The sequence below is a fragment of the Carassius auratus genome, chromosome 20 (assembly GCF_003368295.1).
Source record: "Carassius auratus strain Wakin chromosome 20, ASM336829v1, whole genome shotgun sequence".
Lineage (NCBI taxonomy): Eukaryota > Metazoa > Chordata > Actinopteri > Cypriniformes > Cyprinidae > Carassius > Carassius auratus.
Genome location: NC_039262.1, coordinates 22418492 through 22426195, shown reverse-complemented (window position 1 = coordinate 22426195; position 7704 = coordinate 22418492). Strand labels below are relative to the sequence as shown.

The 7704-nt window shown below is 34.5% G+C and overlaps 1 long non-coding RNA gene across 1 annotated transcript; it reads right to left on the bottom strand.

Annotated features, from left to right (window-relative positions):
* Positions 1 to 5679: 5679 nt before the first annotated feature.
* Positions 5680 to 6606, bottom strand: LOC113037860 (uncharacterized). The gene is made up of 2 exons (XR_003274695.1): positions 6296 to 6606; positions 5680 to 5874 (listed from the first exon to the last, which is right to left on the bottom strand). It is a non-coding gene; the product is annotated as an uncharacterized LOC113037860 (long non-coding RNA).
* Between the last annotated feature and the right edge of the window lie 1098 nt (positions 6607 to 7704).

Below are 7704 nucleotides of genomic sequence, written 5' to 3'. Positions count from 1 at the left end.
CTGTGTTTTTGTCACAGAGACAAATAATTCTTGGAAAAACACATTCTTATTTATGGTATTGTAGGTAGTCTGTATTTGTTCCTGATTGATTATAATTACAGAACAAACTGACAAGACATGTTTTTACAAAGTCCCTTTAAAGGTATATTTCACCCAGATTTGTCACTGGGATATTTCTGTCATCGTCATCTTACTCTTGTTCCTTGTTCTTTCTTCAGTGAAACACAAAATAAGTTATTTAGCAGAATGTCCAAATAGTTTTTTCTTTAGAAATAGCAATGATTCCATCCATTTAACTAATTTAACTGATGCACAAAATTGGGTATCCAGTTTCCGACAACATTTTAACATCCTGATAAATTGGCACCAAATATCACTACAAAAAAGCTAATTTGCTGCAGCAGGAGAAGCAACCATGGGTCGTTTCTTTTGGTTCAGATAAATATCTTGTTCCTCAGAGTGCATTGACAAAATGCAGTAAATGCGGTCATGTTATCTTGATGCTTGGAGATGGATGCCTGCTGTTTGGGAACGTTGTGTAAAACAGTTCTGTAAGGTAATTACACCCAACCACTTTGATGAAAGACTTCGGCATTTCAGAACAACTAAAACAACATTTCAGACATTGTGCAATGAGATACGCTGGTTAGTTTAGTTATACCGTCCATTTAAGCAAAGTCACATGAGATTTTGATATGCATTTTTTTAATTTATGCACATCTTGGCGTTTCCATCCAGTGTTTTTTCCTTTTTAATCTCATGATTTTCTGAGCAGTGTTTAGAAAGACTAACAAAACAGCAATGAAGTATTTTAACTTAAATAACTGTTTGTTTATTTATTTATTTTATGATACATAAATAAATATATCATAATATATATATATATATATATATATATATATATATATATATATATATATATATATATATATATATATATATATATATATATATATTAATTTTTTTTTTTTTTTTTTCAGACAAGTCATACTGTATGAATGGATTATTATTATTTTATTCTTTTGGTTTTGAGTGAACTATATGAACTAAATCCCATTTAATTAAGGGTTTAAAGGAATCTGGCCATTCAGCTGCAACTGTCTTGTTGTGAGTCAGTGATGTGCTACGGAGTGCAAAAGCTGAGTACAGATCTTCAGTTCTCATGCTGCATTCGACACTGTTAATCATCAATCCTCCCATCTACTCTCACATCGCTGGGCATCACTGGAACTGCACTACACTGGTTTAAGGTAAGTAGGTCTTTCAGGGTGTCTTGGTGTTTTTTTGTATATGTTTTAAATAATGTACAGCACATTGGTTAACTAACTTTTTTTTAATGGTGCTTTGCAAATAAATTGCGGAGAGGTATTCAAATCACATCAATTGGTCAATGCAAAATTGCTTTTTGTCCAGGCGCTTTTCATTTCTAGCCAGGACCAAAGCAATGCTCTTCTGGCTGGACTAATAACATGTGCAATCTGACCTCATCTAATGATTCAAAATGCAGCAGCACGTCTTGTGAGCACTAGAGAGTCCATGTGACACCTCTGTCTCTGTACTGGATATCAGTTGTGGTTCGCATCAAGTTCAAAACATTGGTGCTTGTCTACAGAACAGCCATGGGCTCCACACCCTTCTGCATCTGCTCTCTTCAATGCGTCTTCATCTCCTCCCAAAGTCTGTGGTCAGGAAATGAGCAGCCGGCTCGTGGTCCCCTGGAGAGGTCCCCTGTTTGACCTACCTAACTCCATCAGAGATTTTATATATATATATATATATATATATATATATATATATATATATATATATATATATATATATATATATATATATATAAAATCTCTGACTTTTTCTATTTACTTATTATCCATTATCCCTTCCTGTCTTAGCTTTTAATATTTTGAATGATGACTAAAATCTTGTATAACAGACACTTCTCGTTTATTGTCAATGTCGCTTCAGATAAAAGCCTCTGTCAAATGAATAAATGTACATGAAAATGAAAAATGTAAGGGGTTTATGAAGACAGCAGATATCAATCACCGTGACGTGACCTTTTAGGAATGTCTCATAGATCAATGTTTTCCATTCAGCACTCTTAGAATAAACTCCCGCCTGTACTTCAGAATATGTATTGCATATTTATCATTACATGAAAGAAACAAGCTCATCCCAAAGCTCACATGTTGTGTGTTTGAGGCTGGTGAAAGCGAATCTGTGCTGACCCGCAGCTGTCCACCGATTCCTCACCCCAAGGATCCCACAGCTGCTCCACTGCATCAATACACACGCCGGCCCAGGTCTGTCAGCAGGAGCCCTGGGCCTCTGCATACTCACAGAAACGCTAGGTGTGTTCATCTATAGTTACAAAGTTTCCCAATGTATTTGTCGAAGGCCTTCCAACATGAACTTCCATCTGCTTCTAGAACGCTGAAAACCCCTGAAGAAAGTCCCGGCTGTAAATGCCCCATTCAACACTGACGGCTGATCTTGTTAGAAGATTTTTCCATTGATGTGTTTTGATGGAATTCCAGTTTTTGTAAATTGTAAAAGTATGATTATGCTTTGAACAAAAGTAATTATGATTTTTTTTTTTTTTTTTTTTTTGTCCGTGGTCTCACATGAACAGTGTGTTTCATCATGGTTTGAACTTAAAGACCCATGTGGAATGCAGATCTCCTGGTTTGGTGGTCTGGGTAGGTTTAATGTTGGATAGGGGTCAACAAGTGTGCAGGGGTCAATTTGATAAGGGAACATGATTCAAACTGTTTATATTGCATTTATTTATATTGTTTTGATAAAAGCAGTATTTTCTTGAAAATTTGTATTTTTTCCCCTCCTGTTGATGTATGACTCAAGGAATATTCTGTTTAATGATTCACAGTAGTATAACTGTTGAGGTGATAAAAACATGTTTTGCACCCAAATTACAATGTGTGATATGTTTTTACCACGCATCTAGCTAAACTTAACTAACCCTTAACACATACATTAATAAAGTAGATAAAAGTCCAGTGCCAATAAAGATTGTTTATAAACATTTACAACTGATGCATAGTCTCCACTTTAGATTTTGTACTGCAAAGACATTAACAGATAATTAATAAATGATTTAAGATGTGCAAATAATAGAAGTCTACACAAAAAACAAAGGCCAGATATATGATCTTTACAGACTGTGATTATGAGTTAATGAATGTTTTAACATGAATATTTTGTGAAGTGCTTAAAATGACTAATTAAGCTATATTTTAACATCTGTAAACATAAAAATGAGCATTGGCTAATATTTGAACTGAAGTTTAATGTCCTTTGTAAGCATTTAAAAGTACATTAACAAATAAATGTGTTAATATTGTATGTCTGTTAAAATCATTTGTGGATTTTTAAAAAGCATTGAAAGTTAAATGACATTTGTGAACATTAACTAAAGACCCGTTAAGCATTATATAATGCTTGTTAAAGATTTATTAATGAAGCTTTTAATCATTATTAATAAACCATTTGTCAAAATATTTGATGCATATATTGAAAGTTTAATAACATTTGTTAGCATTTTAATTTACATTAATTTATGATATGTTAATCATTTAGTAATGTTACCATTAACATGCACATTATCTCAGATTTATAGATATGTGAATATATATAAAGTTATATAGAAAGATTAATTAATGAAAGATATTATAAAGTGTTGCCGACTTTTTGTCAAGATGCATTTATGTTTGTGTGTGTGACTTTTTATCTCAAAACTGACCTCGTATCACAGCTGCAACTTTATATCTGAACTGAATTACAGAGTCAAAACTGTGACTTTAGATCTCACAATAGTGATGTTTTATATCAAATCACTTTAGATTTCACAATTGAGGCTTTTTTCATAACTGTGATTTCATATCACACAATGTGACTATTGCAAGTATTGCTATAAGTTAACATTTTCTTTTGCAATTGCAATATTAAATGATATTAGCATAATTTCTTTATATCCTCACAATGTGCCTTTATTTTTTATTTTAAACGTTCTTTTCTATTTTGTTTTATTCATAGCTATTTTAAATTTTGGCAAATTATGTGAATTCTTACATTAATTCAGGATCTCCTCATTCATATATTTTCGTAAGATCTGGATAGTGGTAGACTTTTATATGTAGACCTCGTATGATCCATTTCCACAAAAATTAGAACCAAAGATGCAAAAAAACAAAAACAAAACATGCCTGGGTCTATTCATGATATCTCATTCAACTTATTTTTGCTCAGTCCTTATGTAAAATCCTAATGGTCCAACGAAATTCCTGATTTGCCATAGTTACAAACCCAATTACTCATGATTGGACAGTGGGCGATGGGGTCTGCACAGAAGCTTTAGAGTTGATAACAGACCCTGTTGTGGTACCTCTGTCCGTTCTGGAGGATTCGAGATGCCAGCAGCACCCCTTCCCAAATCCACCACACCCTCATTTCCTGTGGTAAGGGGCTGTGGGAAATCTTGTGCCGCCTGATAAGGGGGTCAGGATGGAAACACAGACAGGCAAGTAATCAGTAGGTTGGATGTTGGTAATCAAGAACAATCACAAGTCAGCATCTTGTTTGTTTAGCATCAGGCTCCCATAGACTGTACCTAACCATTACGTAATACTTATAGAAAATCACTTTGTTTGTACAAAATTGGAGTAATATTTGTACCATCTGTGCCAAAATTCTGGTTTGACTATAGAATTTGAATCTATGGCGATTTGAGTATCATGCATGTCATATAAACTGCATGCACATATAATGATGTATCCTGGCATATGTTTTGCCTGTTGGACTGTATATGAATGCATGAATCAGAATGTTTTTTAAGATAGCTCAGATCATTTGTGAGCGTCTGACAGCAGGAGGGTCTGGATTCAGTGCTGTGGAATGTGCTGCAGGAGCGTTATTGATGGCGGAGAGAGGGATGGCCTGCGAGCACAACTGCTTGACTCGCACGCAAGGCTTCAGCCCATGAAATCAAGTCAAGAGTGTGTTGCAATGGGGATTTCTTCGGATATGCACGGAGCATAAGTTTGCACATGAATTTTAAAATAGAATATGCGATGCCAATGCTAGGCCCAAAGTCAATATAATTTATATTTACAGTATTTTTCAGTGAATCCTCGTGCAAAATCTAAATATTCCAAGTGCTTTGCATTCTGCATTCTATTCTTAGTGAGAGAGACGAGAAGAACAGAAACACTCAAACTAATTACGTTTTCCAAATGATTTCCTGGTTTATCTGCTGGTCTTCCTCCCTTCTGCAAAGATCACAGGATTTTTTTGTTTGTGTGCAACGAATGGTACTAAAATTAGCACACTGGTTATTAACACATGAATTTTGTGATTATATGAATTCCCTTTTTGTTTTAAGCTGAAAGAATTTGACGCCAGATCAAACGCAAAGTCCCAGCCCTATTCAACATATTCAAATCTGTGTTCTTTTCTTCTGATAGTAAAGCTTTAGATACCATCTTTAAATTCTTTTTCCTCAATTATGCAGATAACAAAAGCAGAAGTTTGTCTCAGTCCACTGCCAACTTGAAATGTATGATAATCTCGACCTCTTTCAAAATATTCCGTCTCTTTGTTTAAAACAATCGTATATAAATATTTTTCAGAGAAACATTCCCAAAGAAAACTGCAGCCAAACAGCAATTTGCAATGCCTCTTTTAAGACCGATCGGTTAACTTTAATGGACAATAGAGCTGAGCTGGGCTTTAAAGCAGTTCTACAGTCTACAATGTTAGTTTCCTTAAACTGGGCTTAATTGAAGCGGCCTCATCCACCCTTTCCTCCAGAGCTTTAATCAATCAGGATGCCTTTGAACAACCTACAGGATTGGCTCCAACCTGCCAGACGGAAAAAACAAAGCAAAAGGAAATCAGGATGTGTGTACAGGACGTCAACGATTAGTGATGCATTGTTGTAAATAAACGAGAGAAAAGAATAGAAATAGCTTTAAATCATTTATATGTAAATCTGCATTGCTTAAACTGTGAAAATGATGTACAATAAAGGAGAAAACAGCTAGTTATGAATTAAATCAAATGGAATTACTAAATAGAATTACACATTACAAAAATCAGCAAATATAAACAAAAATATAAATGTTACAGTATCTACACGAGACTAAAAATCAAAATTAATCAAATATGAATCAAACTAGAACAATGTGAATAGGTGTGAATGTGTTAAGTCACTGAGAGCGATTTTTAAAATGATTCTTATTACTGCATTTGTGAGTGTTGTGTGTCAGATGACAAAACTTACTCCGGTCAGAAACAGCAGGAAGTAATTGTTAGTACCGAGGGAGGCTTATCGGTGTAGACACGAACACTGCAAACTACATGTGTGTGACCAGCAGCTGACCTTTCTCTGTCACGTTTATGGATGGCTCCTTGTGCAACTCCATAATGGCTAACAGATCCAGGAGGATGGAGAAAAGGGAAAACCTGGAAAACGTCTGGGTCAAATAACAGTTAGATTCAGAGAGGCAGATGTTAAAGACCCGAGACTAGAGCATCATAATTGATGAGGCACGTATCAAGCGCATATCAGAGAAGCCTAGAAAGTCGTTTAGTAATGGATGTGAGCGTAGAAAAAAAAAAAGAGTATGTATAGCATAAAGAAGCTCAGAAGGTCATGGGTGAATACACTTTTTATCTGTAATATTTATCCAGTTCTTTGATTCATGGATGAACATGCACTACCAGTAAAGACAATAATACTGTGAAATATTAGTACGAATGAAAATGATTGGTATCTATTTCTAATTTATGCTAAAGTATTATTTTTTTCCCCTACGATATCAAAGCTGAATATTCAGCATCATTCCTCCAGTCTTCAATATCAAATGATCCTTCAGAAATCATGTTGATTTGGTGCTCAGGTATTATCAGTTATTTTTGCTGCCATATTGTTAATTATGCTTTGCTGCTTACAACCATGTAAAACTGACATTTTTTCCAGAGTTTTCAGATAAATAGAAGTTCAATGAATACTATTGATTTGAAATAGAAGCCATTTGCAACATTATAAATGTCTTTTCTGTTACTTTTGATCAATGGTGAGCACGAGAGATTTATTGGAGAGAGATAGAGAAAAAAAAAAAAAAACGTAAATATTCCAAACTTTTGCCTGGTGTTGTGAGTTTAAAAGGTGAAAAAAAAGAAGTGTGCACATCCAAACAACCCAGGTGCAGGAAGAAAAACAAAAAAACAAAACCTGAAAAAGCACAACCTTAAGGTTTCTGTTTACGAAAACCCCACAATCTAAACCCTGACCGCACATATGTTTGCAATATTAATAAATATACTGTTGTTGATTGCACCACACAATCAGTGTTTCCTGATTGGGTAGTTTACCTCCCAATTGGACTGATTTTGATGAATTTTTGGGGCGACAAAATTACCTTGGGCAGATGAACATACATTATGACAAGCTGATTGATTAATATATTTGAACAAATCTGTAAGCCATCTGATTATGACTGATTAACTACATTCATCTTTCGACTACATTAAATCTTTTGAATTCATTAAAGGGGGGGGGGGGTGAAATGCTCGTTTCACTCAATATCCTGTTAATCTTGATTACCTGTAGAGTAGTACTGCATCCTTCATATCTCCAAAAAGTCTTTAGTTTTATTATATTCATAAGAGAAAGATAGTCTGTACCGA